The 22,593-nt window shown below is 39.7% G+C and overlaps 1 long non-coding RNA gene across 1 annotated transcript in view; it reads left to right on the top strand.

Moving 5' to 3' along the window:
- LOC130920091 (uncharacterized) overlaps nucleotides 1–22,593 on the top strand; it is a 182,399-nt gene that overhangs the window by 13,175 nt on the left and 146,631 nt on the right. The window contains exon 2 of the long non-coding RNA XR_009064105.1: nucleotides 6,697–6,822. This is a non-coding gene — a long non-coding RNA (uncharacterized LOC130920091). The remainder of the gene's footprint in view (nucleotides 1–6,696; nucleotides 6,823–22,593) is intronic.

The following is a 22,593-nucleotide window of genomic DNA, read 5'->3' as shown; positions in this document are numbered from 1 at the left end:
CCAGGGCCGGCCCAGCCTATACGCAGACTATGCAGCTGCTTAGGGCCCCTGACCACTAGGGGGGCCCAATCTGGCAATTCTTTCATTTATATTTCATTTTGTTTACTACAGTTTGCTTTATTTGACTTTTGTGAGTTTTGATACTTGATTACAGGCTTAAAAAAATAAAAGTTCATCCTTCTTTCTTTTAGAAAAAGGTTTGGCGCTATCTACTGTAAGTACTAACAATCATTTGGTGTAAGAAGTTTGAAGTATGCAGTGCAACAAAATCTGATTAATATACAAAATATGGACGTATGGGTTGGATTGCATGTATTGGTTTCACAGTACACTGTGACGAAATGGTGGGCCAAAAATATGGGCCCCTTTGCATTATTTTGCTTAGGGCACCCAAATGGCCTGGGCCAGCCCTGGTCCATCCTTCCATGTTCTCCCACTTATCCGAAGTCGGGTCACGGGGGCAGTAGCTTCAGCAGGAAAGCCCAGACTTCTCTGTCCCCAGCCACATCATGTTTCAAACATGGACTGTGAATAGCAAAACAACTTAAAGTACAATTGAAGGCACATCTTCGGCACATCTTTTTTTAACTGTAGAGAACACACGTGTTAAATATATATATATCCAAAATGAGTGCAAACAAAGAAATTCCATAGCAAAAAAATATTTTTGTAAAAGATAAGAATGTCCGCATTGTCTGAGGAGAATGTTGACTTGTTTGCAGTTAATTTGTGCCCTGCTGTAGAAAACACTGTCTCACTAGCCACTGAAATACCAGGCACAGTGAGATAGCGTCTTGCTATCATCTATGGGGAGCGCAACTTAAGGCATCAGGAATAAAACAAATTTTTGTCCTTTTCATATTCATAAAGGCGTGGCACGATTTTCTAACTGAAGTGGTTGCGCGATGGGGTATGATAGCCTGGCTCAATCACATTCATCATATGTCTAAACTAGAGATGTCCCGATCGGGATGCTGATCGATCGGGTCCGATCACGTCATTTTCAAAGTATCGCAATCGGCAAAAAAATATCGGACATGCTTTTTAAAATATATATTAGGGGTGTCAAACGATTAAAATTTTTAATCGAGTTAATTACAGCTCTAAAATTAATTAATCGTAATTAATCGCAATTAATCGCAATTCAAAACATCTATAAAATATGCCATATTTTTCTGTAAATTATTGTTGGAATGGAAAGATAAGACCGAGATGGATATATACATTCAACATACGGTACATAAGTACTGTATTTCTTTGTTATAACAATAAATCAACAAGATGGCATTACCATTATTAACATTCTGTTAAAGCGATCCATGGATAGAAAGACTTGTAGTTCTTAAAAGATAAATAAAAATAATAAATGAAATATATAAATATTTAAATAAATAAAATATATAAATATTTATAAAAATTTATAGAAAATAAATAAAAGATAATAACTAGTACAAGTTATAGAAATTTTGTATAAAAACCCCTCTTCATGTTTTCGTTTTAATAAAATTTGTAAAATTTTCAATCAAAAATTATACTAGTAGCCCGCCATTGTTGATGTCAATTATTACTTACACAATGCTCATGGGTGCTGAAGCCCATAAAATCAGTCGCACCCAAGCGCCAGCAGAGGGCGGCAAAACTCCGAAAAACACAACAAGTGCACCTTTCACTTTGCTGTCCTTTTAATATGTTTGAGAAGGGGCATATGTGCGTTAATTGCGTCAAATATTTTAACGGGATTAATTTAAAAAATTACCACTCGTTAACGCGTTAATTTTGACAGCCCTAATATATATATATATATATATATTTTGTTTTAATTAAATTGTTTTCTAATTGTATTTAACATTACAGACATAATATGTTACACTCATCCAGAATCTTTAGTTTAGGCTTAAGGTAGGGTTATCAAATTTATCCCGATAATGGCGTTAATTAATTGTTTTAAAAATGTATCACGTTAAAATATTTAACGCAATTAATGCATGCGCTGCACGACCCACTCGCGCATTGTCGCGCTCAATCTGTAATGGTACCATTTTACCTATATAGAGAGCTAAAATGCAGCGTAAAATGAGTAGAGTGAATTTTGGAAGCCTTTGGAGCCTTTTTTTTATTGGCTAAAGCCTTACCATCCCTCTCCCTCCAATTAGAAATATCGTGGGAAGCAATGTGGGGAAGCAAGGTAGTAAATGATCTTTTTCTTAACACCCTATGTTATTTCCCAACGCAGAGAAGATATATCAATCGGTAGCACTACGCACAGTCATGGTTCCACTTTCCCTCATTCATTTGGGCATGGCTACAGTATCATTTACTGAAAGCTCAACAAATACACTAGATGGCAATATTTAGTCACAATATACAAAGTCACATTTGTCCTTTAAGAATTATTATCTTTCTATCCGTGGATCCCTCTCACAGAAGGAATGATAATAATGTAAATGTCATCTTGAGGATTTATTGTCATAATTAACAAATACAGTACTTACTTGCCAAAATGTATATGATCGGGAAAAAATATCGGGAATGATTGGAATTGAATCGGAGCAAAAAAAAAAGCAATCAGATCGGGAAATATTGGGATCGGCAGATACTCAAACTAAAACGATCGGGATCGGATCGGGAGCAAAAAAACATGATCGGAACAACCCTAGTCTAAACCCCTTGTTTTGTACAACTGAAAATGGCCTCAAATATGCAGCAATAAATATCCAAATCGCAATCGCTTCTGTAATGGGCAGATTCGGCCTCAAAGGGCTGCTTAAATGCCGTGGCGATGAGCGATTGTTTAGCATTAGCAGCTTTTGCCTTGCCTCCAGCCGCTATACCGCCGTCACACGAACACCGCCACCCCCACCCACCAATCCGCGGATCACTCACGTAACGAACCGTGGCAAGCGATCCGATCCGTTCACGGAAAATCCATGTTTCGTGACACCTCTACATTGAACGCCTACACTACCTATGTATATAATAGTGGTTTTATTAGCTACTGTAATTGTATTCACTGTGGAGACCATGTGGGGGGGCCGAGGAGGAATAGGATGGCGGGTGAGTCAAAAAGGAAAAATGGAATGTACGCAAATCACCAATGTGAGGTCTAGAAAACAGTAATTTGTTAATCACTTGTGTGTGTGGATATGTTGACATCCTATTCAATGCTGCCTAATCGCTAATCCTGGCACCGACATTCTCTATACTTGAGTGTGGCTAATTGCACCCAGTCATGCGTGAATCCCATCAGATCTGTGATAGTCCTGCAACCAAGTGGAAATGCTGAGCGGTGGCCGCCCCAGGGCCATGGCCCCTCCCCAGCCAATTGGTGGAGTGAGCCAGCGCAGCCCATACCTCCTACCGCAGCTCCAGCAAGGGGGCCGCTGCCATCTCCCTGCGACCCAGGGGCGTCCCAGGGACCATCCGCGCCCCCATTAACAGGCCTTCCGGGAAGGGATGAGGGGTGGCCCCCACCACCGCCCACCCTCCAGGCCCTCCAGCCACCGCCACAACCCCCCAACCAACACTGCACACTGCGGGACCCCCACGGCCCACTAGGCCCGGAGCAGGACAGGATCCCCACCCGGAGTGGGCGACACCCTCACTCAGCCAGCGACTCGTGCTGGGGCCCGATGAGGACACCCAGGTAGAAAAGACATGGGAAGGCAGAAGCAGGAGAGCGTCAAGGGGCCTGAGTCCCAACCCCGCTGACCACCGCAACTGGCAGCCTAGGCGAAGAGTAAGCCTGCCCCGGTAGCCATGCCATAGTGAAAAGTGTGGGACCCACCTACGAAATGTTGGGTCTAAAACACCTTCTTCAATTTAGCTGTTGACCCAGAGCGAGGTGACAAAGGCAGGACACAAGGAGGCAGGAGTCAGAGAGTAGACTTTTACCAAGCTGCAGTTTGGGGAGAGTCGGACAGCGCAACGTGCCAAATCGGAATCTCCCCGAGGTCTCTCTCCGGACTCTCCGCTGCTGACTTTTATTGAGGGCTTCTTGCTGGGCGGAATATAGTTACAACACTGTTGTCCAACGTGGCAGTTTCGATCGAGCAAAGTTCCTTATTCTAGTCATTGATTTAACAGTCACACTCTTGATTAAATTAACAGTCACACTCTTGAGCGAGCAAGATAACTTTGTTTTGAACACACATTTGCACTCGAAGTAGCTTGGTGGAAAAGTACTGAGACGTTGTGTGATGAATCAACATACGTGTGTGTATCTATTTATCAGCAGAATGTGAGCAATTGCCGGTAATAAAAATGTAAGCACATGATTATGGGCTAAAACTGTATTCTTCATAATAGCTTGGGAGAGCAAACTTATATAACCCGCAGAGTATAATGGTCATACAATCAAGCATATCTTAGACATCCTATGAATGTGGCTGCCAGGTTCCTGACAGGCAGGCATTACCCATCACTGTGATGGGATTGTGTGGGAACAAAGTGCAGTGTATGCATTAAAATAGGAGAGCCCGGATGAGGGAAGTGAGACCCCAGCATGGAAGTTCTTCCCAGCCGCACATCCCACCGCCCCTTGCTGAAGCCCCCCCGTGGGGTATAATGTACGTGGTGCGTTAAAAGAGGTGAAGGAATGGCGGGGCCTGCAACGAGGAGGCGACTGTCATCATCCCGCAACCGGCTTTTATCAGCTTTTAAAATGCTTTTATCGGCCGATATTATCAGCTACCCGATAATATCGTTGTGAGCCATCACAAACTATGTTTTCCGTTATGTTCATTTTGTTTTTATTAACTTTTTATTTGACTTATTCATAAAACTATATTTGGAAGAAAAAAAACACAGTACCAAGCATCACATTTGTTGATGATTGTTGAATTTCCAGGTCACTTCCTGTTGATTTTTGGGTATTTCCGGGTCACTTCCTGTTAATACTGGATCACATCCTATTGATTTAAGGGCAATTTGGGTCACTTCCCGTCGGCATTGATGGAATTAGCGGCTTTTGGCATTGATGTTTATGGCTGTCTTTGGCATTGGCATTGACAGATGTAGCCATCTTTTGGATAGATGGGTATATCAGTCGATTGGAACACACAAAAGGAATTTTTTGCAGGTCCGAAGTGAAAATCAGAAAAGAAGAAATTGTATTCTCTTTTATTTCTCAATTTTTTGTTTTTATTTAAAAACTCGTGCACAAATTGTCCCTACCAACTTTTAAGCAACCTTTTTTGCATTATAGACTAATGAAGTCAGTTATACATGTAATTTAGATTGTCTTCCCATATGTTGTAAGGATAGAATTGACCCTACCATTATTAAGTTGTTTTTAGGGCTGTCAAACGATAAAATTTTTTCATCGAGTTAATTACAGCTTTAAAATTAATTAATCGTAATTAATCGCAATTCAAACCATCCATAAAATATGCCATATGTTTCTGTAAACTATATATATATTCTGTAAAATAAATTGTTGGAATGGAAAGATAAGACACAAGATGGATATATACATTCAACATATGGTACATAAGGACTGTATTTGTTTATTATAACAATAAATCAACAAGATGGCATTAACATGATTAACATTCTGTTAAAGTGATCCATGGATAGAAAGACTTGTAGTTCTTAAAAGATAAATGTTAGTACAAGTTATAGAAATTTTATATAAAACCCCTCTTAATGTTTTCATTTTAATAAAATTTGTAAAATTTTCCATAAAAAAATAAACTAGTAGCCTGCCATTGTTGAGGTCATTAATTACTTACACAATGCTCATGGGTGCTGAAGCCTATACAATCAGTCGCACCCAAGCGCCAGCAGAGGGTGGCAAAACTCCATAAAAAAAATTAACAAGTGGGCATTTCACTCTACTGTCATTTAAATCTGTCTGAGCAGGACATGTGCGTTAATTGCGTCAAATATTTTAACGTGATTGATTAAAAAATTACCGCCCGTTAACACGATAATTTTGACAGCCCTAGTTATTTTCATTATGTTCACTTACATTCATCCCTTTTTACATGCTGAATGTGCCAATCCATTCCCCTCCCTCAAAATACGTTTGATTGGCAGATGTCTTCCCCCCCAACACACAGTCACACAGCTCTGACAGATTAATGTCGGCAACATACCGCCTCCTCCGTCCCCGTCGAAGGCGAGGAATATCGAAGTTTTTTGGGCCAGCAGCAGCTACTGCAAGTAATGTAAAAAGACATCAATGTTGTGGAGGTGGGGGGAAAACCACTAATTTTGCTACTGAAAGTCCAACCTGCATCAGAGTTAGCATAACATTAAACTACGTGAACTTGCTGACCTACAAAACTACTGCGGTCAGGACAGCCTCCACAAGGAACAACGCAGTCAAGCTAGCAGTCTCAGTAATGCAACGCGGTGGCTTCAGAGTGCAAGTCCATTTATTAAAAGACAAAAAAAAATGGGCGCTATGCACATCCACTTGAACTGACACGGAAAAAAAAAATCTGTGAAATGAAATCACACATCATAATTTCATCAGAGTTGTTCAGTTCGAGTCTTGAGGTAATCTAGTATGCCTCAGATGTAGATCACTCCTTGGATATCTTGATATGTTATATCGTTCCTACCAATGTTGAGACCAAACCTACGCCCTTGTATTATTGACAGTCAATCCTAGCATAATGAACATGAAAACGGTAAAATCCTGCTTCCAGAAATGAACTGAATTAATGAAGCGTTTTTGTATTCTAACTAAAGGCACTGAAAAGGAAATGGCCGCGGCTGGAGTTCGAGAACGCGTGGGTGGCGAGTGGGAAGGCCTGGCGAGCCACGAGGCAGAAGAGAGAAAGCAGACGGAAGAGTGAAGATGACGTCCATTCTCAAGTAAGGATGAAGAATGTGAGAGAGGGAAAAAGTGGCTTTCCTAGTATAAACACTCATCCTTGCCTATGAACTGCGTTTGTGTGTTATTACAACGAAGAGCTCGGTCTCGCTCCAATTTTACCAAGCCCAAAGATAGACTTCGATAACACGCTCTCCGTCGCGTACAGCCAAAACGCCTCCTCAACCACATGCCGGGTCCACATGTGGCCAAATATCCCAAATGCAAATCATCACACGTTCACGAGTGAGAATGAGGGGATTTCCAGCTTGATGCTTCGCAGCTGCGTGTCGGCAGCCGGCATGGCACCTACCTGACGCCTACTACTGATGAACGGAGTTGCGTTGGAACATGCTAGCGTTTTTTTTCCAGTCACTTTTTAATTAATTTTTGGGGGGTAATGTTTCATGTTTTATCACGCCTTGTTGAGACTTCTCTTTCTTGTTGCAATCTTGCTTGACGATGGATAAATTTCCCAGGTTTTGCCTGAATTTGTGCTTTGGTAGAATTCCAAATTGTAAGCTGAAGATGGTGGTGAGGAAGTCTCATGGCATTTTTACTGAACTTAGCTCTCTCATAGTGCTTGATCTACACTAGTGGTTCTTATCAACACAGCCCCGAGACTGAGTTTTCAAAGTCCTAAATGATGTTCGTCGGAATACTGACGCAGGCAAATCATGTCTTCTGCTACTATTGGATCTCAGTGCCGCATTCGACACGGTTGATCACAAAATACTACTCAGCAGATTGGAACAGTAGGGTTCACTAACTCTGTTCTTCAGTGGTTCACATCTTATTCACATGATAGGGATTTTTTTGTGTCAATCGGAAACCATCAGTCATAACGAACCAAATTCACTAGTGGAGTTCCTCAAGGGTCCATTCTTGGACCACTTTTATTTTACATCTATATGCTTCCCCTAGCTCAGATCATGGAACAGTATGACGCCTCCTTTCACACCTATGCAGATGACACATAATTCTACATTTCTGTGTCCCAGCATGATTATAGTCCCGAAGTCTCCCTGTGTAAATGCATTCATCAAATCAATGAATGGATGTGCCAGAATTTTCTCCAGCTAAATGTAGGGAAGAAAGAAATGATCTTTTTTGGGCCAAAAACAGAAATGGCACAATGTCACTTACAGCTACAAATCAAGTCAGAAATCTTGGCATAATTAGGCAAGGCAAATTTATTTGTATACAGGCATGCAAACTGGTTAGGGGTGAAAAAGGTGACAAAGTAACATGGACACACGGCATGCGCGGAAAAGTGCATTTCATAGTGCAACCAGAGACATCTCAAATTAAACACAGTACATAATAATTTAACATATACAAGTCTAAATCTCTCATCCTGAAATCAGAACATATAAGACGCATTAAGTAGCAAATTATACAAAATCTAAATTATAAAATAAACAGTATGTCCCATTTGCATTAAGTAGAGAACAGCTGTACAGCATAAAATATGAATTTACAGGTACAGTCACTTCCATTCACTCAACGATTATGTGTTAGATTAGATTAAATAGATAGATAGAATAAAAAAATTACAAGTCTTCAAAAGCATTAACTGTAGTGATCATAACTTTATTTACATTCAACCAAAGCAATTAGTCCCATGGTCCTTAACTTCGATTGATAGGGCATCATACTGGATAAACAGAAGTACACCTGGAGGCTTTTTTATGAACGGGGGTGTGTACGAACAGCGCGGGAATGGGGGTACTTTCAAATGCGACCTGTAGCGGAGCTCTCCGGTTTGATAAACTCTCGATAGCTAAACAAATGAAACGACCTCCACAACAAGGCAAAACTCTTCCCTTTCTGTAATTATCGGAGAGTATAGAGGGGCCTTAAATAACTCGTTGTCAAAAATAACTGGTGACCATTCAGAACTTTACTAACAAAGCCCTGAACATTACTTGTATGGAAGGCACTAGTTCATCACTCTAGTTACCTCATTGCTCATGATTTTTCTTTATTTTTATTTTTTATCGTTAACAAGCGCTTCACAAAGGGGCCTTAAATAACTCGTCACAACGCCAACTGGCGACAATTCAGATCCCAAATGACGTTCGCTAACTTTACTAGCTAAGCCCTGTGTTAAAGGCGCTAGTTAGCCCCTCCGCAGTTAAGAGCTACCTCAAGTAACTGCGTTCTACGAGGCGGTGAAATATCGAGGACTATCTGAAGTCAGTTATCAAGAAATTAAGCAAATACTTGTGTTATAGACACAGGCGGTTTTTCCTATGGGCAATGTGGGCGACCGCCCAGGGCGCAATCAATTGCGGGGCGCACAGGCACCCTCGAGGAGAAACAAAAAAGACAAAAAAAAACACACAAAAAAAACAAAAATAAAATACGCTAGGTTTTTGGACTAATACTGCTCATTTCCATGCCAAGTAATTAGAGAGGGTGCTAGTGCACCCCTTACTATCATGTCAACTGCTGATGAGGGTCATGTGTGTCAGGGAGGGGCAGGGGGAGACGGGAGGTGGATCAGCTGCTCGCAACTGCAGTGAGTGAGCAGGACGAGTCTCGATTACTATCAGAGGTAAAGCAAGGAAGGGAGCGGGGCTCCGTACATTGTACAGCTTTTCACAAGCCACCTCATTATTCATGTGACTACTTAAAGAAATAGTGATTTTTTTTTTTTTCCAAGAAAGTCCATTAATGGGTCTATCATATTCCTCGTTCAATACTCTACAAGGAAAATATAACATATATGCATCTAAAATAATCCTAAACGATTTTATTAGCAATTTTAATACTCCTTTTAGCAAGGTTACTTGGGTATGCGGTATGCCGCTGCGTACGTTCCCATAGCAACCAGTCCTATTATTGTCCTACGTCAAAAGCGCTGCATATTCTGAGAACGAGAATAGGCGTAAGCGTAAGGTGCGCATTTTGAGCAGAGGACGGCCACCCCATCTGTGCGTCCATGAACGAATGTAAGTATTTCCTCTTCATGCCATAAAGTTCTTATGAAAAGTTAGAGCCGTCATCAGCGCGACCGTTTCGTGTTTTTCCTGTTACGTCAGCTGGTTGATCCCACTCGTTCTCGCTGCGTCGAGGAGAGCGTTCTTTACTTTATATTCGCATTGCACATTTGCTTTAAGAGGGAAGGTGTTAGTTTAGCATCTTAAAATGATGTTGTACATCCATATGAGTGTAAAGTGCTTAGTTTTCGCCACTTTTATGGCCAAGATGACCGCACGCAGCGCGCACTCGAACCCCCCGCCCCCACCTTCGTGTTATTTTACTGCACAAATATGTATGTGTGTCACGTGACTCAGAGTGAGTGGGCGGCGATCGGGCGCTTTTTTAATAGGGAATGGGACGTACTACGTCATTGTTTGGACGCGCCTCCATGCTGGTAATATGATTCACTTCCGGTCCGGCAGACTCAATGCGGATTGTAACGTGTGGTAGTGCTAAGCTAATTCCTTCGGTGTATTAGAAAGAAATTATGAGTGTGTATTGTTGCGTTACCGGGTGCAACAGCTTCTCCTACGACAAAAAAAAGGGCGAGGAAAACTGGACTCACTTTTCACCGTTTTCCTGCATGGAAGCCCAAATATCAGATCACGAAGGTACGACGGATGGCTGGATTGCAGCGGTTCGTCGGAAAAGCATTTCTTATGATCATATTTCTGCTGGAATGAGAGTGTGTTCCTGTCATCTCTACTCTTGTAAGTTGAACGATTTATCCACTTTTGGTTTCAATACGTTTTTGTTTTTTTACACCGTTGTGTAAAACTGCCTCGGTAGCAATGCTCGCCTACTACGACTCACCTACCTCTTGTGTTCCTAGGTAAACCTGCTGACAACACATCCCTATTGGTCACCATCTCTCTTCTTGGATCATTTGACAAAGAAAATTTGTTCAATGGAGTGGTTCCATTTGTCCTGTGTCGGACTCAAACAAGCCCTTGCAGCAGACGCCATCTGGGTCTGCCCTTCTTGTCGAAAATCTGCGGGCTTTTAACTTGTGAAAATGCAAGAACTTTAATGCACATATTTATTCTGCCTGGCTATTTAACTAAGGCCAGTGAAGTGTTTTTTTGTTTGTTTTTTTAACCACTTTGACAAAGACACGTTTCATTGTAATGTTGAATTTATATATTCTATTATTTTTTTTAATTTATAATATTCTTATTTGCACTAATGTAGACTTTAGACTGTCAATTCAAATAGTGTTGGAAAAGTTGCAATATCTAAAATAGAAATGCAAGAACTGTAAAGTACATATTTATACACCATTATTTACCTAAGGCCACTGGATGTTTTTTAACTGCTTTGAAAAATACAGGTTTTGTTGTGATCTTGTATTTATATAGTATATAGCTTTTTATAATGTATTATATTATGTATTATAATATTTGCTGCCCCCTGCCAGAGTGTGGGCCATTTTGTACTAAAAGGATTTTAAATTGTCAGTTCAAATACTGTGTTGGAGACTAGTACTTGCAATACTTAAAATGGAAATGCAAAAACTTTAAAGCACATATTTATTCTGTCTGGCAATTTACCCAGGGCCAGTAAATAGTGTTTTAAACTGCTTTGACAAAGACTTGTTTATTGTAATCTTGTATTTGTGTATTACTTATAATTTATTTTATAATATTTGCTGCCCCCGTCAGAGGGTTGGCCTTGTTTGCACTAATTTAAAGATTTTAAACTGTCAATTCAAATATCGTATTGGAGAAATTGCATTACTTGAAATAAATCTATTGCAATTTATCAATCCCAATTCTTGTCTACAACACTGTCCAAAAATTGTCAATGCATATTCCAAATAGAATAACAAAAGTCACCTGACTTTGTAATTATTACACCTGTTTATTTTGAAGACCTGAAGTAAACAACAAGCAGTTACAGTTTGTCAAGTTGTTCGAGTCATGTTTTGGTATTCATATTTTATTGCCTTTTCACAACAACACTTGGGCTCGTGTTTGTAAGAGCACAGCAAACAGAAGTTTCAGCGTGCACTCTTCGCCTTTTCAACCTCTCATAACGTTCCGATGTGGTGCGCTTGACCTCAGAATAACTCAAGAAGAGATATGGTGACCAATCGGGATGTGTTGTCAGCATTTCATATGCAGGTTTTCCTAGGAACACAACAGGTAGGTGAGGAGGAGGAAAGAAATGCTTTTCCGACGAACCGCTGCGCCCCAGCCATCCGTCGTGCCTTCGTGATCTGATATTTGGTCCTCCATGCAGGAAAACGGTGAAAAGTGAGTCCAGTTTTCCTCGCCCTTTTTTTTTTGTCGTAGGAGAAGCTGTTGCACCCGGTAACACAACAATACACACTCATAATTTCTTTCTAATACACCGAAGGAATTAGCTTAGCACTACCACACGTTACAATCCGCATTGAGTCTGCCGGACCGGAAGTGAATCATATTACCAGCATGGAGGCGCGTCCAAACAATGACGTAGTACGTCCCATTCCCTATTGGCAAAATCAAAAGTTATCCGTCTGGAAATAAAAAAAGAAAGAAAAAAAAGCAGAAGAGGAGAAAAGGAAGCAAGACAGCGGTGAGTGTACTATGTTACTGTAGTTTTATGTCCTAATGTAGTCGAAGCACTGCAGACTAGTAGTAGTAAACCAATTAACTGCCTTAACTTGTTGTAACTAGCTTGTTAGCGTTTGCTAACAGCATTGCAGCATGCTAGCGTTTCTTCATACATAAAGATGTTACCAAGAACATTAAATCAGTGTTTAGAATCACCATACACACTGATCAGCCGGACTGATAAGATGTTACATGATTCACTTCTGTGCCAGAATGTTATCCTTATTAAGTAAAAGCAATATTACTTACCAGCTAGTCAGCAGAATACGGTATGTGTAAAGGTATGTGTACTAAGCACAATAATAATAATAATAATCTGAAGTACATTTTGTTTATTAAGGCAAATGTGTGTAAATAATTAAGGATAGTGTGAAGAGAATGAATAATGCAATTTTTGGCACTTTGAGTGTCCAAAAAAGCGCTCTATGAGAGCGAGGCTTTATTAGATTTTTATTAAATATGCTATTGCTACAAGTCCAACTGTCCCCCTTACTTGCACATGCTCAAAGGGCCCCATGTTGCCTGTTGCCTAGGGCCCTCGGGGACCCTTGCTATGCCCCGGGGAGGGGGATAGACTATTTTAATAAAATAACGTAAAAAACGTAACACATTCTTGTGTTTGATGGGAGGGGGGGGGGGTAGTTTGGATGTCGGGGGGGTGGGGGTGCCGATGGGGTGGTTCGCCCAGGGCGCGAAAGTAGCCAGGACCGCCACTGGTTATAGACACCATTACAAGCGCAGGAGTTGATCGAACGACACGATTGAATGATTTATGAAGACTGTTATAGGCTATCACTCAAACTTTTAGCTTTAAGAAGTTAACAATTTTTGACATTAATCCCTTACCTTGCCGCAATTTCCAACGGGTCCGGGTGAGAAGCTGGGATGGAGAGGGGTTCCGCCTCCTCATTGCTGATTGGTGATAACTGTGCTCCCGTCTCTCACTATTGTCAGTCATTTGTTGTCACGAGAAGAGAGTGGCGGTGATAGGTCTAGGTCATCGGACTAGAGTCTAGTTTTGAGCATGGACTACGGTTTTGAAGTTAATGGTTTCACTCGCTCGTTTACAGCCCCCCCGCCCCATTTTTTTTCTCCTCAGATCTACGTGATTCAGAAGAATGGCACATTTTGATTTCAAAACGGCAAAATTTCGCCGAAAGTTGGCAAGTTTGCATACCTGGTATAGCACAATTCAACACAAGGCAATTCAATGTGCTTTACATCACATGAAGATAATAAAAATCACGTTAAATAAACAGAAAGTTAAAGACAATCGAAACAGGAAATAAAATTGTAAATAAAAATCGCATTAAAAAAGAGTTAAAAAAAAAAAAACAATAATAATAATAATTAAAATCAGAAACGGAAATAAACCAGAAATTAAATAAAAGAAAATAGCTTAAAATTTGAAATATATAGGGCGGAAAACATTAAGGTGACTTGAAGTTCCGTTCTGAGACCCCCAATTTGGCCAAATTTCAAAATTGTCCGATATGCTTGTGTGATACATCATTGGAAAGCTTAAAATCTCTCATTTCTGGAGGAAGAAAAATTTTGAACAGGAGGGCATTTTAAATAAAATAAATTTTTAAACAGCAAAACCCTAACTGGAGGCGAGAGCACGCGAGAGCAGAATTAAAAACTCCATGTAGCATGGATCACCGAGTGTCAAGACACAGTTGTGAATGGCCACAGTTGGATTTTTTTTTTAATTTTATGGGTGAAACATGGTGATATAACAAGTGTCGCGATGCAGAAATCGCAGACAACAAGGAGTGATTGAGATTTTGTTTTTCATATAGTTACCCTTTTAAACGTTATTTTTCAAATTATTTTTTTTTGTTTGGATCGGATTGGATTGTTTGGATTATTTATCATCTAACATATTGTGGAAAATGCGATAGTAACAAAACAAAACAAAAAATACAATTATGCGATAGTTATGAGTACATACCCGTGACTTTTTTACAGACGCCAAATTTTTCATTGTGACGTAATTTGTTTAAAAGTATAAAATATGGGAGTGGATGGTTTTTCAGTCGTTTTTTTTTTTTTTTTTTTTTTTCCCCCAAACTAATTATTAGACATCAATTAATGATTCTAAGCTAAAAATGACAGACATTTTGAAAAATAAATATAATTACTTACCTTCTTTTTATGGCTAAGTTGAAACAAAAGGGGTGCGGTGCTTTTCAGCATGCGCATCTTTCGTGGCATGCCAGACCCACTTAGAGTGTTTGTTGCCAAAAAGCTCAATCTTGGTGTCATCTGACCAAAGCACATGGTCCCAGTTGAATCCTGGGACACTCTTAAGTGGGTCTGGCGTGCAATGAAAGATGCACATGCTGAAAAGCACCTCATACCAACTGTGAAGTATGGGGGTGGGTCAGTGATGCTGTGGGGCTGTTTCACTTCCAAAGGCCCTGGGAACCTTTTTAGGGTGCATGGCATCATGAATGCTTTGAAATACCAGGACATTTTAAATCAAAATCTGTTGCCCTCTGCCCGAAAGCTCGTCACTGGGTCTTTCAGCAAGACAATGACCCTAAACATATGGCCAAATCTACACAGAAATGGTTCACCAGACACAAAATCAAGCTCCTCCCATGGCCATCTCAGTCACCAGACCTTGTTTTGTTGGCAAAAGGGGGTTAACACCAGGGGTGCTAATAATTGTGACACACATTATTTGATGTCAAATAAATATTAATGTGGGATTTTTTCCCCACTGAATGAATGCACTTGTATTGAAGCTTGGATTTGTCTCTTTTTTTCCATTAAGGTCCCATATTATTTGAATAAAAAAAAATATTAGAAGCTTAAAAGCACATCTTAACCAGGGGTGCCAATAATTATGGAGGGCACTGTATAAACAAGATTGGTAAAATCCTGTACGAGCAATGCACTTGAGTGCATTACTTTTTGAATGTCCCTCGTATGTTATGAAAAAGAATTTAGAGACTCATTGGACTTAAAAAGTGTTGAAATTACACAAAATGCACACATTACTTATATTTTTTGTTTTAAACATATTGTATGCCTCTCACTGAATTATTTGGTGTTAATGGCTCAGCTAAAAAGGTTCCCGACCCCTGATATAGATGTTAAATTAGAGTGGTCCAAGAATGAACCCTTAACGGTTAATTAACAAATTAATTAGTACATAATTAATTAATCAGAGAAAAATGTGGGACCCTCCCACCACCCTATTACTAACCCTAACCTGCCATTCCAGTTTATTGCGTTCACATTACACAAACCTGAGCAACACAGGGCCATACTGCTAATGTTTTCAATTCTGGGCCTCAAAAGTATCTACAGTACATACAATGAAGCTTCTCGAACACATATATGTATGTATGTATATATATGAAATTAGGGCTGTCAAAATTATCGCGTTAACGGGCGGTAATTATTTTTTAAAAAATTAATCATGTTAAAATATTTGATGCAATTAACTCCGTGCCCCGCTCAAACAGATTAAAATGACAGCACAGTGTCATGTCCACTTGTTACTTGTGGTTTTTGGTGTTTTGTCACCCTCTGCTGGCGCTTGGGTGCGACTGATTTTATGGGTTTCAGCACCATGAGCATTGTGTAATTATTAGCATCAACAATGGCCAGCTACTAGTTTATTTTTTGATTGACAATTTTACAAATTTTATTAAAACGAAAACATTAAGAGGGACTTTAATATAAAATTTCTATAACTTGTACTAACATTTATCTTTTAAAGGGTATGACAACACCTGGGGAAATGCTAATATTCCATCATTTATCCATCAACGCATGCCTTTTGAATTCATATCATGCCACTTCGTGTAATTACACACATCGCAACACCAAGAAAATGATAGAAATTAGGTCGATTGTCAAGCTAAAAGGACCCGCCCCCGAGATGCCGGAAATCTAGCATATTGTGTGCGTGACGTCACTATAGGGAAACAACCGGCTCAGTGCTTAGTACTGAATGGCGGCGATGATGGCGGACAATTTTGTTTCTATTTGCAGCGACGAATCCGACGTAACGAGCATTCTTCTAATGGTGACGAGGAGAGTTATGAACCTTTCTTTGGTGTTTTGGGTTATCAATTTGAGCCCAAACGAAAGCCAATACAGCTTAATGAAAGGATCATTGAGGGCAGCAATCACACTGATGAAACACCGGTGGCAACAGAATCACCGAATGGTTTGTTTTGCTTTTCTTTTTGTGAAGCTGATACACCGTGACCGCAAAATAAAGTGATGTATAGAATAATTATCATTTAATATGCTATCATCGGTTTCGCTCTGCCAACCAACACAAATATGAATGGGATTAGTGGATTTGTTCGATATATTTTATGAGCGATAATTTATACATGTGTCCAGTCCTATATCCAATGCGTGATGTTTTTTATTATCAAAGAGTACTCACTCTGGCCTTTTTCCTCCTTTGCTTTGCCTGGGGTGGTGAGGTGGTCTCATCAGAGCCAGTCATCGTCCTCTTTCACCGGGCACCGCATCTGCTTTCAGCAGCAATTTCTTAGCAAAACCTGATTTCATTTGCCCATAGTTCGTATAGATTTCAGGTGTAAAATGCGCACCACACAAAACCGTGCCGGAGGCTGGGTGTGCAAAATTAGCCCTCTTAGCACTGACGAACTTTACTCATTGTCTGCGTAGTCCACCTCTTTTTCTCGCGTTCGGGAACTCATGGGTACTACATTGCGACAAATGGCTATTTGTAAACCACATAGCATGACAGGTTTGAACCATTTTAGCGATTTTTTGATAAAACACGAACGCAACTCTCTCGTCGATAAACAACGATGGCACCTGCCTCGACCTTTTGTTTCCTTGTTATGACGTCTCCGCCCCATTCGGCTGTTTCCGGAACACTTTCGGAAATGTTCGTCATTTTCGATCTATTTTCGATAATTGCTCATTAATGTGATTAATTTTTTTGTTAACTTTATCAATATTTGTTATCTTGGCACATAACGGTTCTATTGATGTCTCACACCCCCTTAGCGTTTTCATACCCTCTAACAACATGTCTTTCTATCCATGGATCGCTTTAACAGAATGTTAATATTAATGCCATCTTGTTGATTTATTGTTATAATAAACAAATACAGTACTTATGTACAGTATGTTGAATGTATATATCAGTCTGGTCTTTATCTTTCCATTCCAACAATAATTTACAGAAAAATATGGCTTATTTTATAGCTGGTTTGAATTACGATTAATTAATTTTTAAGCTGTGATTAACTCGATTAAAAATTTTAATCGTTTGACAGCCCTAATATGAATATATATGTATTCCATATAAACATTATCACTCCCCAACATATCCAAAGAAGATGACATGTCTGAATCAGTTTTTTTTTGGTTCTTAAAAAATAAATATTTGAAGAAATACAAATAAAAGGAAACATGATCACAGCCCTCAATATCGCAATGGATTTGATGCCGATCACCACCAAAGAGTTAAACATGATTTTCTGCCCAATGAGCTGTAGGCTGAATTCTCAAAGCTTTCTGCATATTAAGGCATATGGAATACTTTGTTCAGAATAGCCTGTCTTTACATCCTTCTGTGTCTCAAGCACAGCTGAGAACATCTGGCAAGCACACTGAGTACATTCATACATAGGTACTACTTCCAAACAAGCAAGGCTGTGGTTTACCCTTTAAAATGTCAATTCTTACAGAAAATGAGAGGCTGACCAAAAGAAACAAAAAGTCAAATACTCCCACTCGTGTTCGTGCTTGCGACTTTTTTTCCGTCCGTTTAGCCGTCGATCACCGTGCTGGTATTGAATATTAAGTGATGTTGTCTTTGGCGGGTGGTGGTTGAACAGTCAAGTCTGCAGAAGTCATCAGGCTGCAGCTAACAGACTCTGTTTGTTGATAGAGGATCAGCTCAAAGATGGAGCAGATAGAGGACTGACGCAAGAATGACTTTATTTGGGAGAGAAATGAAGCGAAACAACACTATAAATTGTTAAAATTACAGTGGTTTATTGAGCAATTTTACTGTCTTTTGACTGTATAAGCATGACAGTGTCTCAATAGATTTGATTTAACTGCTTTTTTAAAAACGCTTTATAAGTACAGGTAGTTAAAAAAAAAAGAGGGGGGTTTCAAACTTGTTAGATTCTCATGTCATGATTAGAGGGGGACGATCTGTCACCACCTTGACCTGCGTGCCTTCAGATTTTGCGTGACATCCGAGTTGCGCCAAACTGCGAGGGCCCGTTCAGTCCTGCTTGCAGGCCTAGTTATTATTAAACCTGTAGGATTTGTTTGTACTATGAAAAGAGGTTGATTAAATTGTGAGGTCACGAGGTCAAAGGTCACAGAGGCCAGAAAATGAATTTTGCAATAATTTGATAAAGGATTAGTCTCTTTACATTCACTCAAATTTGCAGGTTAGTAGATATGATGAAAGAGAAAGACAGCTGACATTTTGGGGCGGGAGTGTCTTTTCAACCAAAGCTTTTAATTTGGTTGCTTAGGCGAAAGTCTGCTCTCTCGGGGGTACTTCTTAAGTTATAATTGAAACCTGGCTTCCAGTTTCACATATGAAGACCTCACATTTTGGGTCATGTACGTCACACTTGTTTTGCCAAATGTCAATATTGTAGCCTACATGACCCAAAATGAGATGTTCACAGATGTGCACACAAAGGGTCTTTATGAGGCTGTTTTTTTCTTTATAAATGACCAGAAAAACAGTAATCACGAACTACGTCAATCCACCGAGGAAGATCAATTTAGAACACATATTCCTCTTTTTAAAGCCAAAATATAAATAACCACGATGTCAAATTGAGGTCACGAATCCAAAATTCGCGTATCCGTCCGGTTGGCGAACGGGAAATTGAATCAAGTTAGAAAAACAAATAAAACCCTGGTGGCTCTGTGGCTGTAATCCTAAGCGGTACATAAGCATATTAAAAAAAATTATATTTGAGTGCAGGCTGGTTCACACATCTACTTCACAGTTAAGAAGTCATCGGACTGACTCCCGAATTGCTGTGATAACCGTGTAACAGGAGTCCTGTTCATCTCTCAACAATTTTGCGTATTGTTTCAGCAGTGCTGCAGATGAGTCGAGTTGTTTTACAAACTTGGAAGGTCAACCCTAGGTCAGATTGATGGTTCGAATGGTTTGTTTTCCTACATAAAAAATGACAGGAAGGGTTTTTGTCAACCCGTAAGTGTTCTCATAGGCAATGTAACCTTAAACAAAAATAGTCATTATAGTTAGTTAATATTAAATACACCGAGTTTAAAACTGTAGTTAAACGTAAAGTGAAGACGTCTCGATTCTGCTGTATGTTTGAGAACTTTGACTGTGTGTGCGTGTGTTCCCACAGCAAACACACATTCTGAGTTGCAGATGAGGCGTGACAGGGGCCACAACGGTGCAATTGTACTAATATTAACAAGCGGCAAAGACATTTCAACCTTAAAGATGCTGTGAAACAATGTAGAAATGAGTTTTAAATGACATTAAACCATATTTTGGACACAAATCCACAAAAAGATATGTACTATGTGTATATACAGTGCCTTGCAAAAGTATTCGGCCCCCTGGAATCTTGCAACCTTTCGCCACATTTCAGGCTTCAAACATAAAGATATGAAATTTAATTTTTTTGTCAAGAATCAACAACAAGTGGGACGCAATCGTGAAGTGGAACAACATTTATTGGATAATTTAAACTTTTTTAACAAATAAAAAACTGAAAAGTGGGGTGTGCAATATTATTCGGCCCCTTTACTTTCAGTGCAGCAAACGCACTCATTTTATCTCTGAATGATCCAATGTTGTCCTAAATGACCGATGATGATAAATAAAATCCACCTGTGTGTAATCAAGTCTCCGTATAAATGCACCTGCTCTGTGATAGTCTCAGGGTTTTGTTTAAAGTGCAGAGAGCATTATGAAAACCAAGGAACACACCAGGCAGGTCCGAGATACTGTTGTGGAGAAGTTTAAAGCCGGATTTGGATACAAAAAGATTTCCCAAGCTTTAAACATATCAAGGAGGACTGTGCAAGCCATCATATTGAAATGGAAGGAGCATCAGACCACTGCAAATCTACCAAGACCCGGCCGTCCTTCCAAACTTTCTTCTCAAACAAGGAGAAAACTGATCAGAGATGCAGCCAAGAAGCCCATGATCACTCTGGATGAACTGCAGAGATCTACAGCTGAGGTGGGAGAGTCTGTCCATAGGACAACAATCAGTCGTACACTGCACAAATCTGGCCATTATGGAAGAGTGGCAAGAAGACAGCCATTTCTCAAAGACATCCATAAAAAGTCTCGTTTAAAGTTTGCCACAAGCCACCTGGGAGACACACCAAACATGTGGAAGAAGGTGCTCTGGTCAGATGAAACCAAAATTGAACTTTTTGGCCACAATGCAAAACGATATGTTTGGCGTAAAAGCAACACAGCTCATCACCCTGAACACACCATCCCCACTGTCAAACATGGTGGTGGCAGCATCATGGTTTGGGCCTGCTTTTCTTCAGCAGGGACAGGGAAGATGGTTAAAATTGACGGGAAGATGGATGCAGCCAAATACAGGAACATTCTGGAAGAAAACCTGTTGGTATCTGCACAAGACCTGAGACTGGGACGGAGATTTATCTTCCAACAGGACAATGATCCAAAACATAAAGCCAAATCTAAAATGGAATGGTTCAAAAATAAACGTATCCAGGTGTTAGAATGGCCAAGTCAAAGTCCAGACCTGAATCCAATCGAGAATCTGTGGAAAGAGCTGAAGACTGCTGTTCACATACACTCTCCATCCAACCTCACTGAGCTAGAGCTGTTTTGCAAGGAAGAATGGGCAAGAATGTCAGTCTCTCGATGTGCAAAACTGATAGAAACATACCCCAAGCGACTTGCAGCTGTAATTGGAGCAAACGGTGGTGCTACAATGTATTAACGCAAGGGGGCCGAATAATATTGCACGCCCCACTTTTCAGTTTTTTATTTGTTAAAAAAGTTTAAATTATCCAATAAATGTTGTTCCACTTCACGATTGTGTCCCACTTGTTGTTAATTCTTGACAAAAAAATTAAATTTCATATCTTTATGTTTGAAGCCTGAAATGTGGCGAAAGGATGCAAGATTCAAGGGGGCCGAATACTTTTGCAAGGCACTGTATGTACAGTATATGTACGGTCAAGGGCGTAGCTTTGGTGTCAACATAGGGACGATATACAGTGGGGCAAATAAGTATTTAGTCAACCACTAATTGTGCAAGTTCTCCTACTTGAAAAGATTAGAGAGGCCCGTAATTGTCAACATGGGTAAACCTCAACCATGAGAGACAGAATGTGAAGGAAAAAAAAAAAAACAGAAAATCACATTGTTTGATTTTTAAAGAATTTATTTCCAAATCAGAGTGGAAAATAAGTATTTGGTCACCTACAAACAAGCAAGATTTCTGGCTGTCAAAGAGGTCTAACTTCTTCTAACGAGGCTCCACCTGTTACCTGTATTAATTAGTGATGCACGATAATACATTTTTCAACCGATATCAATAACCGATAATTTCCTGCCCCTTCCACTCGATAACCGGTAATGTCACGCCGATAATTCTATTCAAATATGTATGTAAAATTTTAAAGGATACAAAGATCAAATGTTACGATGCAAAAATGTAATTTGGTGCTATTTTTTTTTTCACATCAAATGTGAACAAGTAGTAAATTCCAACAACTAAACAATGGCAATGACGTTGTGTAATGGTAAGCTTTTGGCAAGAATTACTTAGAGAGTAAACACCCAAGTTGCCCAAAAATGCCTTTAAAAGTAAGCCATTCCTAACATATATCACATTACTACACTGCAAAAACACATCCTTAAAACTAGTAGAATTGGACAAAACTGTTGATTGCGCACATTTGGAGGCTAAATCAAGTATATAATTATCGGATTGCATTATCGGTTGAATTTCGTTTTATCTGGATTATCTGTGTGACGCCATAATTGCCATTATCAGCCGATAATTATCGTTGACCGATATTATCGTGCATCTCTTGTATTAATGGCACCTGTTTTAACTCATTATCGTTATAAAAGCACCTGTCCACAATCTCAGTCAGTTACACTCCTAACTCCTCTATGGCCAAGACCAAAGAGCTGTCGAAGGACACCAGAGACAAAAT

This window comes from Corythoichthys intestinalis, chromosome 8, assembly GCF_030265065.1.
Source record: "Corythoichthys intestinalis isolate RoL2023-P3 chromosome 8, ASM3026506v1, whole genome shotgun sequence".
Taxonomy (NCBI): Eukaryota; Metazoa; Chordata; class Actinopteri; order Syngnathiformes; family Syngnathidae; genus Corythoichthys; species Corythoichthys intestinalis.
Note: the sequence above shows the minus strand (reverse complement) of the source record. Positions and strands in the feature narration are given on the sequence as shown.